The following is an 18,271-nucleotide window of genomic DNA, read 5'->3' on the forward strand; positions in this document are numbered from 1 at the left end:
ATTTGAGAAAATACTATTTACATAGGTTGCAAAAACAAAGTACGACTTGCTGGATGGGCGACACACGCACCTGCTGGCGACGCGTGGCCTGCCAGCGCGTGACAAGTCGGGAGGCGAGATTCGCTGCAAGGTGAATGGCTAAAATTGGTGCATCCACTCGCGTGGCAGCACATGAATGGGCGCTTGTGGTGTTTGCTAGCGTGGCTGGATTAGGATCAGATTCGCTACTTGGGCAGGATTTGATGTAGAGTCGGTTGCAAGGTTTTGGTGCACCCAAAATCTGTTTTTGATGTTGTTATTATCTAAAAGCTTAGATTTTTGCAAATCTAGCACTTGTAGGCTTAGCACAACTTCTCAAAACTTCATTCTAATAAAAAAAATATTTTTTAATCAATAATTTAGTATTTTATAAAGTGAAAACATGAATTTAGAGAAACCTATTTAAATAACTAAAAGAACATATATGCTCGATAAGTAGCCTATCACTTGGAGCTGCCTAAAGGGACAAGGGTAAATCCAATTTTTCACATCTCTTATACGGTTTGCGAGTGACCAAATTACCTTGCACAAGAATCGATGGGATTAGGTCCCTAGTTATTTTTGTTTTTGCGTTTGATTATTGTATTTGCATTCTAGCTCTTATGTTCTAGTTATTTTCTTATTTGCTTTAGTCAAGTCATGTCAGTCGGTTGGGTTAGCCAAATTAGCTAGAGATTGGCAGCCACCCATAAAGCATTGTGGTGCCACTTGGTTGCATTATAGATTATTGAAATTATCTTCTTGACCTAACTATCTTACTCTCTCAATCCTAACTCTCCCCTCCCATAGCAACCCTAGCACGACCATTTAATTCCTCCACCATCCAACGGTACCCACTAGACCCTTAGGGTCGGTCTGATCCTCCCACTTCTTCTCTTCACCAATTACTACTCCACCATCACCATTATCCACCTCCATTTTTAGCTAACCACCACTGCTATCACCATCACCTGGGTAGGCCACACCACCATTACTCTACCCAACTCGAGCTTCGACCTAGCTGATTTAGATACCAAATGTGATTGTATTTATTTTTATTATTCAAGCTAGGCTATCCTTGGGGCACTTCCACCTTCATGATGACAATAAGGGCTATGTCAGCGAGACATGCGATAGAGGAGACAAACTTAGGAGCGGTGGAAACCTCAAATGCCGCAGTGGCTAGGGCGATGGTTGACGAAAACCCTAACGCCAAGCCCCTTCAATCAAGCCTAGCTCGGTAACCTCATCGAGCCGAAGTAGACCTTTCTCAAGCTTGGCTCGATATGCTGGGTATATAAACTATTCTCACTCAACCCCTAATCCTAAATTCCAAGCCCCTATAGCCTTCACCTCTCTCAATTCGTTCCACCACTTCCTCCTCCTCCTTCTCCACCATTGGCCCTCCTCCTTGTCCTCCTCCTTCTTCCCCAACCCCCCTCCTTGTCCTCCTCATCGTCCTCCTCCTTCGGCAAGTCGGCTCCTCCTACTCAAGCAATCGCCTCATCCTTGTCCTCCTCTTCCACCATCGACAAGTCTTCTCCTCTTCTAATCAGCCTCATCTATCGACCTCCTCCGCTGGCAAACCTCATCCAATCATTGTCCATTGGTAAGAGGTTTTGCACAACTCTAATCCCAATTTTTCAATTTCTTTCTCAACCAGATTACTGCAGATAAAGGAGCTGGTGGTTATAGTATCCTGGTGGACCTTCTTGAGAATGAAGACATGGGTGTTCAAGAGGAGGCCTCGGAGGTGGTGACGGTGATTGCAGAGTTGGATCCCTATAGAGGAGCTCTAGCTATTGCTAGTGTTATTGCACCATTTATTCAAGTTTTGGAGATTGGAAATGGTTACTGAAAGATAGAGAGCTAAAGATATGAAGAGTTTGACATAGAATGCAAGCAATTGGAATCACATCGATCGGATGAGTAGATCGAAATTAGCATAAGAAATAGTGATCGAAGGTAAGGAGGTAGCAGGATGGACGTGGAATACGTGATTAGGGTTATGAAAGATGATTATGGTATAGTGGATAGATTAGTGCTTAGAACTAGATAAGGGGGGAGAATGGAGCTTCCAGGTACGGTTGGTTGCTAGAGAGAGGAGGGAGAAGCGACAAAGAATTAACCTCGGCCATAGACGACAACTTGGGTTGGATACCAAGAGGGAGGAAGGAGGAGGGATAAGATGGTTCGAGCCTAGATAAAACCAATTCCAATGATCAATAATCAATAAAGGTTGTTCTTCCACATATATAGAGGCTAGCCAAACATCTAAAAACTCTAAAGTAATTCTATTACAACTCAACTTAACCCTAAACAAGTCTTCTCAAAACTCAACTTTCTCGTCATGCATCCGAACGCACCCCGATCACATTAGAACGACCAAAACACATTCTCTATATATGTGAATCCGAGATCAGGCATTCGAACGATCGCATTTGAACGCCATCCCCTTGTGTTCGAACGTAGCTGCCTGAAACTATTTTATTTTCCTAAAAAAGAAATAGAAATTGATACAATTGAAGCAATTTTATTATGCAACTAAATTAAGAACCACGACAGTGGCAAACAGGACGTGGAAGGTGGAAGATGGACAAATGGCTAGGGTTAGGGTTATGGAAGATGGATATGGTAGCGATAGTGGGAATAAAGCATAAAGCTAGATGAGGCCGGAGAAGGGGGTCATACTCTCAGAGACGAGAGGGGATGATCTAACATAAAGGAAGGGCGACGACGACGTTAACCATGGCTGAGGATGAAGCTTGGTGAGAAAGAGAGAGGTCGCACGAGAGGGAGAGTGAGGGAGAAGAGTCTTGTGGCAAATCCAATATTTCAATATTCATTCGCTAATCAAAATGTGATTAGCACATAAATATTTATAGGTGGCCATGATACACTCATTAAGGAACTAAAAGCAAACATGCCTAACATCACTTCTACGATCAGGTGTGCACCACAAGTTGGTGGCTACCTAACTTGACTCAACCGACTAGCTTAAAGAGCTCGACCCGTCTAGCTTGACTAAGGACTAAATTCCAAATTCAACAAATCTAATTAAGCTAAGAGGTTTTAGCCCCTATCCAATTAGCTCAAGATGATTAGGTTAACCTGAATCATATCAAGGATGTGTGCCAAATCCAGGCCATCAAATTCTTGGTCGCCATTGCTTGTGATGAGTTGGCCATCAAGTAGAAGGTTGTGCAAGAAAGGGCTCGCTCTAGCTCAACTTGAATAGGCCTCAATAATAGGTTTACTTCAGGCTTGATCTCAGCTTAAGCTAGTCTGACTCGGCTCGAGTTGAGTTGAGCTGACTGAAAATTAATTTTGAGCGAGCCTAAGTTGGAGCTAGCTCGCTCAAGTTTGACTCATTTCTACCCTTAGAAATAGAGCTTTATTGTAACAACCCAATCTAAAAAAAAAAAAAAATTATGGGCACGACGCGACTGGCCACACTGTGGCCGACCTAATGCCCATGCAAGCTGCGCATGCAACTTACGTGGTGGGGGCGCCACGTGCCCGCTGCCGCTGCCACAGCCAACGGGCTGCGTCCAGCTAGCCGCGGCGGGCCTCGGCGCCGCCGTGACCCCCTCCACCGCCTCCTCCTCTCTCTCTCTCTCTCTAAATCTCTGTCTATCTATTTATCTCTTTTGGTCTCTTTCTCACTCCACTCTCTCTCCACTATCTTTCGCACTCCTCGTTGCCAACGTCGGCCCGCCGCCACCTTCCTGAAGCCGCCGCCACCTTCCCGAAGCCGCTGCCACTAGTGAGAAGCTCTCTCTCCCTTTAAATCTCTCTTTCTCTCTCTCTCTCTCTCTCTCTCTCTCTCTTTCTTGCTCGAGCTCATCGGAGCCGAGCCGTCGGCGACACCGACCCGGGTCCGTAAGCTCCTCCCTCACCTTCTCTCTTTCTTCTCTTCCTCTCCTCCTCTTCTTCTTCTTCTTCTTCTTCTTCTTCTTCTTCTTATTCCTCTTTCTTCTTCTTATTTCTTATTTCTTATTTCTATTTTTTCTTCCTTTCTTTTCCCTCAACTCCCCTCCCCCTCTTCTTCTTCTCCTTTTCCTCCCAATCTTCTTCTTCTTCTTCTCCTTCATCTCCTCCTCCTCCTCTTTCTTCTTCTTCTTCTTCTGCTTTCCTTCTTTTTCTTCTTCCTCCTTGGCTTCTACTTCTTTTTTTTCTCCTCTGCACAGTGCTGGGCTCGGCCCAACACTATAGCAGGTACTGTTGGGCCAAGCCCAGCACTTATGGCAGATTTAATTTAGTTATTAATTAATTATTTTTTTATGTTATTTTTTTAGGTATTTTTCTTCTTAATTAATGCAAATAGATTATTTAGACATTAACTATTTTAATCATATTATATATTCTTCAATATAATTTTATTAATGATAATTTTATAATTACTAATTAATTAGGTATAAATATAGGTAATACTTATATTTATTTATTTATTTATATATCTATTAGATTAATAGATAGATTGGTAAATTATAATTATTAGATTTATATTCTAATACCCTCATCATATATATTTTAAGTATTTCTATTAATTTTATGATTATTCTGCAACAAATAAAATACTAAGCTTATTTAGTTATTTATTTATTATTTTATCGAGTAAATACTGCATTGCCCCTAATTAATCAAGATAGTGTATGAATTATAAAATTAATTATAATTAGACCTTGTCTATACTTATTTAGCCTTTTATTTTATTTTATAATTATATATTTAGAAATACTCTCATATAAAAGGAAATAGGCCTCTTCTCCTTGTGTTATAACTAACATTTTATAATAATAATAGAAGTACAATATTTGAATCGCATATATATTATAGACCTAGTTATGTAATCAAAAATAAAGAAAAGTGATTCTAAACCTAATAAACATTTATATTTTAACTGAATTAATTCTAATTAGATAAACGGCTAACATCATACTACTTAAATATTTCAGATCCCGAACCCGCTTATTTGAGACCCCGTGGACCTTGCTAGCGATGAGTGTCACATGGTTATCTGATGGATATGAGAGATGCGTGGTTTGTGTCTTCTGATCAAACTGTGAGTAGTCTTATCCCCTAAACGCCTTTCTCAAATTAGGATATATTATATCTTATATATACGCATGTTTTGGCCTCCAGCATGATTACATAATTTTATCTAGAGATGATTTCAGTCAAGCATATTTTATTATACATTTGATTAGGCTGATCTGAGATATGAGTACATTGGTGATATATAAAGATGATTATATTGTTATGGTTTTTATGTCGGGATGATCTCTATCATGAGTATGCATGTGATAGACTAGCAAAAGTATACATGGTTAGAGTTGGTATTGCATCATTTTTCTCTCGACTTCTTTACCACCTAAATTCTTGAGTTGCATAATCTGTTGTCGTACTGGATATATGCATATGATTTATCATGTATAGGAAATCATAAAAGTACATGTGTATGTGATATGATGTGATATGATATGATGGCTGGAACGGTATCTGGTCCGGATTGGTACTGGACATACTCTTAGCGTATGGCAGAGTATGATGATGGCTGATGGTTGTACTCTTAGCATATGATAGGGTATAACTATGATTGATGTACACTTAGCGTATGGCAGGGTATGATTACTTTCTTCTAAGATACCATTAGCGTATGGTAGGGTATGATTTATCTACAGAAATACCCTTAGCGTATGGCAGGGTATGATTTATCTCCAGAGATACTCTTAGCATATGACAGGGTATGCTCTGTGCTTGTGACATGGTGTGTATCAAGTTTGGGGCCGGGTACCGTAGTCCAGCATGGTGGATGATATTTAGAGTGGAGACGGATGATTGTGATAGTGAGAGATATGTGGATTATATCTTGTTCTTACATATACGATTATCTAGTGATTGGCATGCATCATGCATCATCATTGATGTGACCAATTTCATTGGATCATAATTGTTATACATGATATGTCGTTATATTCGGTGATGTTATATGGTAATTTCATCATGTGATATATTTTTGGTTGAGGATATAATATGCTCATTCATGAGAGTTTATTTCATTCATATATATGTCATTGAGGATACATATATACATGTTCATACATAGCATAATGCTACTTTCTGATTCATATTATCCAACACATGATTTACTCTCTGTTTGACATCACTGATTCGGGGTAAGGTCTATTCACTAAGCCTTTTGCTCATGACTATCTTTATTTCTTTTCTAACCCCCTCAGATATGTGGTATGTGATAGCGACTTGAGATATCTTGAGAAGATATTTTAGAGCGATGATGAGGTGAGCTATAGATGCGAGATGGTATAGATGATAGCTTATATAGGAATTGAGTTGTACTAGTATTTGATATTTGTACTCTGTTGTATTAGACGATGAATTATATAATACAGGTCGAATCATAGTGTACTCTTATATTAGTTGTTTTAGTTGTATCTTGATGGTTTGTTGTGGCCTGTGTGCATCCTTCCAGATTATGTAGTGGTTTAATGTATATTATTGTGGACTGGGATATTCATATGTTAACAGGTTTATTTGGTTAATAATATGATTTAATTGGTGATGGGTTATGTGATCATGGATATGCTAGCAGGTAGTATTTGATGATGTCATGATTGTATGTGTATAGGAGAGTATCTATTCATCACGGGCCCCGCCCGTCCTATTGCGTGCGCCGCGCGTACCGTGTGGGCGCGTGGGCGTGCACGTGCCCATGCCGGGCGGGGGCGTTACATTTATTTACAGGAATTAAAATGATATGGTCTTCCCTTGGGTAATGTTTGTTCTATCCCATTTTTAGATTTGACAAAATCTAGCATGAAACATTAAAAATCTATCTCGGAAGATGCAACCGTCAGATCAACATGAAATTGATATGTTGTAGCCATGAAAACAAGCTTTCCAACATATCTAATTTCAGGAAAATCGGACGGTGGGATCTCGAGGTATTGTATGAGAAGTAGATGAACATCAAGGAATCCGTCTAGGGATCCATGGATGGAGGCATGAGATCCTAGATGATGATGGATAGTGGTAGACCGGCGGTAATGGGGTGGCACCTGTGAGTAAGTGGTGGTGGAAGGATTATGGATGATGGAAGGGGTTAGGGCAAGGTATTAGAGAGATTGGAAGAAGGGGGAGGAGTGGGCCGCCTAAGGGACTAGGGTGAGTGGCCGGTCGAGGGAGGCTAGAAGCAATGGCTCCAGGGAACGAGAGAATAAGAGAAAAGAAGAAGAAGAAGAAGAAGACTAGGGCAAAACTCAATTCATTCAATAATGACACTTTGGTTGCCATCCAATCCTTTAGAGGCTAACCAAACAATTCAAACATAGCAATTATTAAACCTAGAAATAGTGGATTTTCGCCGACCACGTTCGAACGTACATTTTGCGTTCTCTGTATTTGTGAACCTAATGTAGGCATTTGCAAGTGCGTTTGAATGCACTCCACCCACGTTCGAACGCAATATACAAAAAACTTATTTTTCTATGAAATAAACACTAAAACAAGAATAAAAGACACCCTTAAAGTGTATCCATGCTCGAGATGACATCGGTAAATTCCAAATCGTATCAATCCACCACGCTTCCGCAACCTTGTCCTCAAGGTGTGAAATTGGGGAAGCGATCATTGAACTCTGACTCAACCCACTCCATCACTCGATCTCTGCACTGGTTCCCCACAGATCTGAAAATAGAGGAAGGGTTGGTGCTGAAAAGGAAGCTAGCTCACTTGTGTCCGGTGGGCGCGAAACGGCATCAACAGCTCGGTTCTCGATTCCCTTTTTGTAGACTAGCTCGTAGTCATATCCAAGGAGTTTCATGACCCATCGTTGTTGTGCCGGGGTGTGCACATGTTGCTCCATGAAGTAGTGTAAGCTACACTGGTCCGTGCGGATAGTAAACCGTTAACCAATCAAGTAGGGTCGCCATTTGGTGATGGCATGTAGAATTGCTAGCATTTCGCGCTCGTAGGTGGATAACTATCGTGACTGGTTTGACAATGCCTTGCTCATATACGCCACAAGCCTGCCCTCTTGCATCAAAATAGCTCTAATACCCTCACCCGAGGCATCGCATTCCACCATGAAGGGCTTGCTGAAATTCGGTAGAGCCAAAACTGATCTGTTAGACATGGCTGTCTTCAATGCTTCGAAAGCCTCCATCGCCTTCCTCATCCATTGAAACCCTCATTTTCTGAGTAAGGAGGTCAGTGGGGCAGCAATCTTGCCATAGTTGGCAATGAATCTGAAAAACCCCTAGACACAAGTATGTATCTAAATACTAGGCAATGATATCACTCGTTCGCTTAAGTAAAAGTCCGTAGAAATATTATGAACGAAAGCAGAGATGAACGCCAAGATTTTAACGTGGAAAAATCCAAACGGGAAAAAACCACAGATCCAAACTCGGATCGAAACCAATCACTAGAATAGTAGCAGCTACAAGACTGACTTATAAAACAAACCATCGATCCAAACGACTTTGTTCTTCTCAGTCTTGCTCGCTAAGACTCACGATTCACTGCTTCTCGTGATTGAAGTCCAACCTCAGTAACCCTCGAGATTGATCTTTTTTCTAGATAACCCTTAAGACGAAAGATTAACTTTTTAATGATGAGTGAAACCTTGTTAGTTGAAGAACCGATGTAGCCTCAAGAAGTCTCCTTCAATAATGCTTCTTCAACCACCCTAGAGATAGGGCATCACAATCCTTATATATTATCTCCAAGATAGAGACAAATCCAAGTCTTATCCGTACTCACGAAAGTCCTAATTTTATCAAACTTCATTGGTGCGTTTGAACGTGGCCCGGGTGCGTTCGAACGGCATGACGATCTCAGGTGCGTTCGAACGGGCCCGAGTGCATTCGAACGCGACAACTTGAATTCTTCAGGTTGCGTTCGAACGCGTTTATGAACACAGCTCTCGGTCTGTGTGAACGCAGTACCCACGTTCGAACGCGTTTGTGAACGCAGTGTGAACTCAACGGCTTTTCTCCAATAATCTTGCAATTCTTCAAACCAGAGATATTCTAGACTTGTATAAAGCTCATATACATGAAAAAATACACTTAGAATATTTTGTACACAATTGCCAACAAATAAAAACCTAACAATCTCCCCCTTTGGCAATTTGTGACAAAACACGTAGGTTACAAGATATTACAAAGACTTCAAATTGAGCAATCAACAAGACTAGAATATTTTGCACATCAATCCCAACAAATAAACATATACCAATCCAAGATCAAGTGAAAATAACTTGAAATGAATAAACAATCCAAACACAAGTTATCAATGGAGCATAAGTTTAAAAGTACTTAAACAGACAAAGTTCACAATTCCTCCAAGCAAGGTTATAAGCAAGATTAGAAAGATAGAAAGACTCTAATAAACTCCCTTTATTACCATGCTCCCCCTACACACCTAGACACCCAGACACTCTCCCCCTTTTTGACACAAATGCCAAAGACTAGGAACTCAGAGGAAACTGACGCTGATGAATCGTGAACACAGAGTTAAGTACAGTCCCCTGACGAGCTTGCTCAGCTCGTAAATCATGCACTATCGAATGGAGATCCTGCACTTGAGTACTAAACTGATCGAAACGGTCAGAGTATTGTGGTAACTCCCCCTCAGAGTGAGATGTGTCACCGTTAGAGCTATCATTAGAGCTGTCGAGGTGCAAGGAGCGACCAACGGCGGAAGAGGACGGCTTGAGAGGAGACGACTAGTCGTGAGCTTAAGAGAAGGTTTTGAAGCATCCACACGCACCCCACTCTGAGTGCACAAATTTGTAATAAAGATGCCAAATGGTAACCCCTCACGAGGTGCTTCTTTTTGTGCAGCTGTGAGTACTAAATCATAGATCACCGCAGCCAAATCAACCGAGACTCCAGATAACATTGCATGAAGAAGGAATGCACGATCCAGACTAATACCTTGAATGTCGAGTCTTGTGGGTGACATTGTACAGACAAAACAGGTGAAGCATGCGAGCCACGGACATCAGCTTCGCATGCGGCATCATGTTTCCCTTCCAACCTTCCCCTTTTATCAGTACAGTGCCAGCATATTCATCGACATCTAGAAGTGGAGCAGACGTTGGATACTGGAACTCACCATCAGGAAGACGAAGCTCAACGCGAATAACATCTGAGTCCAGGTATACAGACAACCCATGAATAGTAGAACGTATACAGCGGTCTAAAACTGTGGCATTACTAAAAAATTCCCGAACAACTTGCACATAAGCAATCCCGCTCATCCCACACACCGATAACCATCCTCGCTTAGTAAATATTTGTTCTATCCCCAAAGAAGAAAAATTGGAAATGACCACGGGTCGTTCACAGATAACAGGACGGGTGCCAAAATTATGTTTGTAACGCCCCGCAGTCGTAGATGTTGAAAACTTGGGAGCCGAAGTAGGTGAGGAAGGCAGCCTAGGTTTCTTGGAAACTGCAGCTTTTCTAGGCATTCTTGAGAAAGAGACAAGATGCAAGATTCAATACATGCTCAAAGCAAACAAAAAGATAGCAAGAAATAAAAAAATCCAAGAAATCATGAAGGCCCTAAATGAAATCCATCATCCACTTGAAAACGCTAAGATATCATGTTCAATCACACAAGAAACATCAAGATAGTAATTTAACGTGATCAAAACTCGAAAACACACGAAATTAATTAAGATCAAGAGACTTAATTGAATAAAAAATAGGAAAATTGATAGATGATCATACCTCGCAAAAGTGAATAAAAACTAAGAAATTTGGCCAAAAGATGCTAGATCCGGAGGAGAACGAACCTTTAAAAGTGTTTGTAGTGAGAAATTTGATGAAAAATACCAAGATCTTGAAGATTTGAGAGGGAGAAAATGAAGGGTTTCTAGGGTTTGGAAGATGGAAGATGAAAACCCTTGGGTTCGGACGCAATATATAAAGAATCCTCGAGTGCGTTCGAACTCAAAAATTTGCGTTCGAACGCACTTTTTTTCTTTTTTCTTTTTTTTTAGTAAAAAATCTAAGAAAAAATTAAAAAAATCTTTTTGGAGATGCACCTCTAAAAATTCAAAATAGATTCAAGACATAAAATATGACAATCGAATGAAATAAGTCATACACAGATCAATCAAATCATCAAAACTATATTATAATCAATTCTAATGCATCACTCAAAATTAAATTAATCTTTATTGATCATAACAATATACATATGCAAGGTGAGCATAGATAACATGAAACATTCTTCTTAAATAAACTTTTCTATTTAAACAATGATACAACATGGTAGTCAAACTGACTTAGTATGTAAATTTGCACTTTTCGACTTATTCTCCAAAATCGAACAAGAATTTTTCCTGTATTATTATTATTATTATTATTTTATATATAAACCATATAGGTGCAATGATGGCTTTCACACATGAGTAGGTAGCCCTTTTCTTGTAGAACATATCAAACAATGTGCAAGAAGATATTTACAAACATCAAAAAAATTTATTTAATTTGCAAGCAATATACTGAGTCAAACTGGACTCTAAACAACATGGCTTTCACACAAACTCATTGTAGCCCTTTTCATTGATCTTTTATGAACACATTTGTGATGACTAAGCATGAGGTCAAACTGTGCAAATCAACGTCAATAGTAAGATTTTTAAAAAAATATTTCATGATGTCATGCTCACTCAAGAATATACACACGTTATGAGTGCATTAAATTTAGTTTAATTATCATAGAAGTCGAGAGAGTGAACAAATCAGAAATGATATAATATACTACAAGATGACAGAATTGACTATCATAACTCATAATCAAGAGAAAAATCATATTTATATGTCAAGAGTATATTATTGAATCTAGGAGTGCATGAATTTTTTTTATGACAAAAACTCTTAACAAATCTGAAACTAAAACCAAAGAAAAGTTAAGAGTAAAAACAACTTAAAAAGAAATTAAAAGAAATAATAAAAAAAGAAACACGCAAAACAACGAAAAAAAATCAATCTAAAGCACAAATCCCTAAAGAAATACGAAGATACTCAAATCTCTGTAAATCTAAAGGTTTTGTAAATAGATCACCCAACTGTTTCTCGGTCTCAACATATTCTAGTGCTATTGATTTGTTTTCAACTAACTCGCATATAAAATGATGTCGGATATCAATATGCTTTGTACACGAGTGTTGAACAGGATTTTTTGAAATATTAATAGCACTCATGTTGTCACAATAAAGCACCATAGTATCTTGTTCAATGCCGTAATCTTTGACCATCTGTTTCATCCATAGTAACTGAGAACAACAACTTTCCGTTGTAATGTACTTGACCTACGCAGTAGATAAAGATATCGAGTTTTGTTTCTTCCATTGCCAAGCAACCAGATTGTTTCCAATATAAAAATATCCACCTGAGGTACTTTTTCTATCATCACATGAACCTGCCCAATCAGAATCCGTGTATCCAGATATGATAGCTCCTGACTCATACGTAAACCAGATACCTAAGTCAACTGTGCCACCGACATATTTTATAATACGTTTTACAGCAAACAAATGTGTCTCCTTAGGTCCAGACTGAAACCTAGCACACACACCGACATTAAATGCTATGTCTGGACTACTAGCAGTTAAGTACAAAAGACTACCAATCATGCTCCTATACAATGTCTGATCAACACTTTTTCCTGAAATATCCTTAGCTAGTTTGGTAGTTGTATTCATAGGAGTTCTAGCATGTTTTGCATTTTCTAAACCGAATTTAGTCACAAGATCCTTAGCATACTTGGTTTGAGCGATAAATATCCCTCTTTCCAACTAAGTAATTTGAAGTCCCAAAAAGAACTTCAACTCACCCGTCATGCTCATCTCAAAATGACTATGCATAATATCTGCAAACTCCTTAGCTAATGATTGACTCGTTGCCTCGAAGACAATGTCATCCACATATATTTGTGCCATAACTAAACTCTTGTTTGGCCGTCTAATGAACAATGTCTTGTCCAATTCCCCTCGAGTGAACCCCGCATCCACTAAAAAAGTGGTCAACTTCTCATACCAAGCTGTTGGAGCTTGTTTTAGCCCGTAGAGGGCCTTTTTCAGTTTAAACACATGAGAAGGAAATTTTTGATCTTCGAACCCTTTCGGTTGTTCCACATAAACATATTCATTCAGAGTACCATTCAAGAAAACACTTTTCACATCCATTTGAAACAATTTAAATTTTAAGTGACAAGCAATAGCAAGTAGTATACGAATAGATTATAATCTAGCAATAGGAGCAAATGTCTCATCAAAATCTATACCCTCAACCTGAGTATATCCCTGTGCTACGAGTCTAGCTTTATTTCGAACTATATTGGCATGTTCATCACTTTTATTCTTGTAAATCCATTTTGTTCCAATGACGTTCACATTCTTAGCTCTAGGAACTAAATACGAAACATCATTCCTAGAAAATTGCTCTAATTCCTCATGCATAACATTAACCTAAGAATCGTCTAACAATGCTTCCTTCACATTTTTAGGTTCAAAAGAAGATGTATAACAACTAAATGATACCTCACTTTGGATTTGTCGTCTTGTCTTAATTGGTTCATTCACGTCTCCGATCACTTGTGACAGTGGATGATTTGATTTTACTCTGGCAGATTGTTCCAGTACGTTGCAGTAATCTTTGTTCATTTCAATTTGGTCCTCGTCTTGATTCTCAATTTCCAGATCAAGCTCCTTTCCTATTTCTTCATCATATCTATCTGCAGAAACAAAAATAGGAGTAGCTTCAGTTAAATCAGTCGTGGATTCATCTATCATAACATGAGCAGATTCCATAATAGTAGAAGTGTCAAGATTAAATACTCTGTAAGCTCTACTATTATTCGAATACCCCAAGAAGATGCCTTTGCTACTTCTAGTGTCAAATTTAGTCAAATATTCTCGATCACGCAAGATATAATATTTACTACCAAAAACTCGAAAATATTTAACACTAGGTTTCTTACCTTTCCAGATTTCATAAGCAGTCATTTTTGTACCTGGTCTTAGATAAACAGAATTTATCACATGTACTCCTGTATTTACCGCCTCCGCCCAAAACCTTTGAGTAACCTTTTTAGCGTGAAGCATAACCCTAGCCATTTTCTGCACAACTCAGTTCTTTCTTTCAACAATCTCGTTCTATTGTGGAGTTATAGGAGCTGAAAAGTCATGTTGAATACTAAGAGAATCGCAAAATATCGAAAAATTTTCATTTTCAAATTCTCTACCATGATTAGAACGAATCCTAACTAGGGTTGTAAATTTTTCATTCTGCAATTTTAAGCATAGTGATTTAAAAACTTTAAAGGTTTCAGACTTCTCACGTAGAAAGGCAACCTAGGTATATCTGGAGTAATCATCGACCATTAAGAATATAAAGCGTTTACCTCCAAGACTTTCCGTTTTTGTTGGACCCATCAAGTCTATGTGAACTAATTGAAGCACACGGTCGGTGGTAGCTACATTTACCTTATTGTGTGAGATTCAAATTTGTTTCCCAATTTGACACGAACCGCACACTCTTTTTGACATTTATTTAATCTTAGGTATTCCTCTTACCACTTCGTGTTTGGACAGAGTAAATAATTCCTTGTGATTCACATGTCCAAGACGATGCCAAAGATCTGCAATGTCGAAAGAGGCACTGTTATATTTCAGTTTATGTGACGTTCCAACAACATAGCAATTATCAGATGTTCTAGATCCATAACATATAACATTACCACCATGATCTAGAATAGTACAATCATTTTTGGAGAATTTTGCCTCATAATTCTTATCACAAAATTGACAGATACTCAGAAGATTTACTTTCAAGCCCTTAACATAAAGAACATTTTCAAGAATAGGAACCCCTGGAGAACTTACCTTTCCTTTACCTATTACCTTGGATGAATTACCATCTCCAAATATCACAACTCCCCCTTCATGTTTTTCAAGATTAGAGAATAACGACTTGTCACCCGACATATGTCTTGAACAACCACTGTCTTTTGTCGAGGAGTGTGACTAAAGTTTACCTTTGGTGCCGTTGATGATTCACCAGTTTGTAGATTCACCTTCAGTTTAGAAGCATTCATCCAGGATTGCTTTGTAAATGCGGTTGATGACTTCAGATATTCTTCCTTTTGTATACCTGCAAAAACGAAGATAGTTTTATTATTATTTGAATTACTAGTGTATCCAACACCATACCTGTCTTTTCCAGAGATCTGAGCCTTTAGAATCTCGTCAAGTTTGTTCTTTTCTTTTAGAAATGTCACTTCCTTATTCAGTCGCTCTAGTTCGATTTCATCAGCCTTCATTTTATTTTTTGCATTGTCAAGTTGTTCAGAAAGGTCTTTGACACGTTCAAGTTCCAATTCGTACTTCTCCTCAAATTGAATTCTTTCTAGTTCGATTACCTTGAGTCATTGAAGTAGTCTAAGATTGCTTTTCTTGAGTTTAAACGACTCCAGGTACAGGTCATTATCTGCCTTTTGAATTTCAGATTCATCTTCCTCAGCTGGTATCATATCCTGATCATCTGTACTATCAATATCAACAACAAAATCGATATTAAGTACCAATTGTTCAAATTTCATAGAATCGATGTCCTTACTTTCCTCAATAGCTATAACTTTCGCCTACCTCTCTGGAAGAGACCTAAGGATCTTACGGACAATTTTGTTTTCAAGAATTTTCTCTCCTAGGTTGAAACTGGAGTTGACTATATCACTCAGCTTTGCATAGAACTCATCAAATGTCTCATTCTCCTCCATACGTAGAGTTTCAAAACTAGTAGTCAACCTCTGAAGTTTAGAAAGTTTTACAGCCATAGTTCCTTCGTGAGTAGTTTCTAAGATCGTCCAAGCTTCTTTTGCTATCTCACAAGTAGATATTCTTCTAAATTCTTCCGAGGAAACACAACTAAAAATTGCATTTATTGCCTTGCTATTCCATCCAACTTTTTCATAGTCTGACCTATCGGTTTATCAACAAGTTTATCATCCACCATGTACATTGGTGGACTCCAATCGTTCACAACGGCAAACCATACTCGTTCATCTATAGACTTCAAGTAAGCTCTCATCCTATTTTTCCAATATCTATAATTTGATCCATCTAGGATAGGAGGTCTAATAGATGATAGTCCATCTCTATGAAAATCCATGCCTATCTGATCTCTCTCAAAGAGTGAGATGACCTGCTCTGATACCAATTGAAAAACCCCTAGACATAAGTATGTATCTAAATACTAGGCTATGATATCACTCGTTCGGTTAAGTAAAAGTCTGTAGAAATATTAGGAACGAAAGCAGAGATGAACGCCAAGATTTTAACATGGAAAAACCAAAACGGGAAAAAAAACCACATATCCAAACTCGGATCAAAACCAGTCACTAGAATAGTAGCAGTTACAAGACTGATTCACAAAATAACCCGTCGATCCAAACGACTTTGTTCTTCTCAGTCTTGCTCGCTAGAACCCACGATTCACTGCTTCTCGTGATTGAAGTCCAACCTCAGTAACCCTTGAGATTGATCTTTCGTCTAGATAACCCTTAAGACGAAAGATTAACTTTTTAATGATGAGTGGAACCTTCTTAGTTGAAGAACCGATGTAGCCTCAAGAAGTCTCCTTCAATAATGCTTCTTCAACCACCCTAGAGATAGGGCATCACAATCCTTATATATGATCTCCAAGATAGAGCCAAATCCAAGTCTTATCCGTACTCACGAAAGTCCAATTTTATCAAACTTCATTGGTGTGTTCGAATGCGACCCGGGTGCGTTCGAACGGCATGACTTGATCTCAAGTGTGTTCGAACGGGCCCGAGTGCGTTCGAACGTGACAACTTGAATTCTTCATGTTGCGTTTGAACACGTTTGTGAACGCGGCTCTCTGTCTGTGTGAATGCAGTACCCGTGTTCGAACACGTTTGTGAATGCAGCTCTCTATCTATGTGAACGCAGATTCCGCGTTCGAACGCGTTTGTGAACGCGGTGTGAACTCAACGGCTTTTCTCTAATAACCTTGCAATTCTTCAAACCAGAGATATTCTAGACTTGTATAAAACTCATATACATGAAAAAATACACTTAGAATATTTTGTACACAATTGCCAACAAATAAAAACCTAACAGAATCGGTCATAGTACCCCGTCAACCTAAGGAATCCCCTCAATTCCCACTAATTAGTGGGAATCGGCTAGTCCACCATGTTTCTGATCTTGCTTGGATCGGCTTCCACTCCTCTCGCTGAGATTATGTGACCCAAGTACTCCACTCGTGGCTCACCCTAAGGGCACTTGCTCATCTTGAATTTTAACTGGTTTTGTCGTAAGATATTCAACACCTCACGCACATGTCGCAAGTGTTCTCTCCAATTCCTGCTATACACTAGAACATCACCAAAGAAGATGAACACATACCGACGCAAGAGCGGGCAAAAAAGGTCATTCATCAGCCCTTGAAAGGTAGCCAGTGCATTGTTGAGCCCAAATGACATGACTCGGAACTCGTAGAGGCCATCGTGAGTCTGAAACGCTATTTTGTGCATATCTTCCGGGTCAACACGGATTTGATGGTACCCCGCTCTTAAGTCAAGTTTGCTGAAGTAAGCCGACCTTGTAAGTTCGTCCAGCAACTCTTCGATCACCAGTATTAGGTACCGGTCTTTGACGGTGATCGCATTCAAGGCTCGGTAGTCGATGCAAAACTGCCAATTCCCATCTTTCTTTTGAACCAGCAGCACCGGCGATGAGTAGGCACTCCTACTCGATTGAATAATCCCTTGCTCTAGCATTTCCACCACCAATTTGCTGATCTCCTCCTTCTGGACATGTGGGTACCGATATGGTCGAACATTTGCTAGTTCAGCCCCTAGAATGATCTGAATGTGGTGGTTGTGCCGATGGTTCGGCGGTAGTCCTTGGGGCTTCTCGAAGAGGTCACTGAATTCCTGCAGCAGCTCCTTCAGGTCAGCGGGTATTTCACTTGATGGTGGATGTTCTAGTTCACCAATAGCCATTTGCAAAAATAGAGCTTGATCCCCTACACATGGAAGTCCCAACAGCGGTTGCAACGTTGGCCTTTGCCGCAGTTGATTTCCATCCAACAGTACTCTTCGACCATTCCTTCGAAATGTAAGTGTGAGGTTTATAAAATCAAATGTTACGGGCCCCAAACTTTGAAGACATTGAGTCCCCAAG

Source organism: Typha latifolia, chromosome 8, assembly GCF_019914945.1.
Source record: "Typha latifolia isolate L0001 chromosome 8, TyphaL0001v2, whole genome shotgun sequence".
Lineage (NCBI taxonomy): Eukaryota > Viridiplantae > Streptophyta > Magnoliopsida > Poales > Typhaceae > Typha > Typha latifolia.